Here is a 1,419-nt window from a genome sequence, read left to right as displayed (position 1 = left end):
TGAGTCTTAACAGTTTGAAGATCTTGTCTGGTAAAGGGTTATTGCAAAAGAATGAGATCAAGGAGCTGCCATTCTGTGAGAATTGTGTTATGGGAAAGTCAAAGAAGCTAAGCTTTAATGTTGGGAAGCACAACGCAGAAGATGCACTCGGATATGTTCATGCAGACCTATGGGGTTCACCAAATGTAACTCCATCACTCTCAGGTAAGCAGTACTTCCTATCCATCATTGATGATAAAACTAGGAAGGTCTGGCTCATGTTTCTCAGAACAAAAGATGAGACATTTGATAAGTTCTGTGAATGGAAAGAGTTAGTTGAAAAACAGATTGATAAGAAAGTCAAGATTCTCAGGACTGATAATGGATTAGAGTTTGTAACTCTAGGTTTGATGAGTTCTGTAAGAAGCATGGTATAGAAAGGCATAGAACTTGCACTTATACACCACAACAGAATGGTGTTGCAGAAAGAATGAATATGACACTTATGAAAAATTTAGGTGTTTGTTGGATGAATCTGGTTTAGAAGAACATTTCTGGGCTGAAGCTGCAGCTACTGCTGCATATATTGTTAATAGATCACCTGCATCAGCTATAGATCATAATGTACCTGAGGAATTGTGGTTGAACAGAAAGCCAGGATACAAGCATCTTAGAAGATTTGGTTCAATAGCTTATGTACATCAAGACCAGGGGAAGTTACAGCCAAGAGCTTTGAAAGGTGTGTTTCTGGGTTATCCGCATGGCACTAAAGGGTATAAGGTCTGGTTACTTGATGAGTTGAAGTGTGTGATCAGCAGAAATGTTATATTTCATGAAGAAATGGTTTATAAGGACTTAAAGTCTAAAGATCAGAATGACAAACCTGAAGTTGCAAGCCAGAAGGAGAAGTTTATAGTTGAGCTTGAAAAGTCTAGTAAAGAGGTTGGAGAAAGTTCCAATGCAGGTGGAGCAGTTGAGATTGTCTCTAGTGATTCTGATTCTGAGTATTATGAACCTGAAGGTGACTTACCTGAAGCTACTGAAAGATTATCAAACTATCAGTTAGCTCGGGATAGAGTTAGAAGAGAAATCAAGGCTCCAGTAAAGTTCTCAGATTACTCTCAGTTTGCTTTTGCTCTAATGGCTGCTGAGGAATTAGAAAGTGAAGAACCTAGTTGCTACCATGAAGCTAAAGAAGACAAGCATTGGGAAGCATGGGATGCAGGCATGACAGAAGAAATGAATTCTTTGTTGAAAAATGGTACTTGGACTATTGTAGATCGCCCTAAAGATCAAAAGGTGATCAGTTGTAGATGGTTGTTCAAGAAGAAGCCTGGAATCCCAGGAGTGGAGCCTGAAAGATACAAGGCAAGGTTGGTTGCCAGAGGATTTACTCAGAGAGTTGGTATTGATTACCAAGAAGTGTTTGCACCAGTTGTG

This window comes from Capsella rubella, unplaced genomic scaffold, assembly GCF_000375325.1.
Source record: "Capsella rubella cultivar Monte Gargano unplaced genomic scaffold, Caprub1_0 scaffold_5, whole genome shotgun sequence".
Taxonomy (NCBI): domain Eukaryota; kingdom Viridiplantae; phylum Streptophyta; class Magnoliopsida; order Brassicales; family Brassicaceae; genus Capsella; species Capsella rubella.
The sequence above is the reverse complement of the archived record's forward strand: the minus strand, read 5'-3'. Positions refer to the sequence as shown.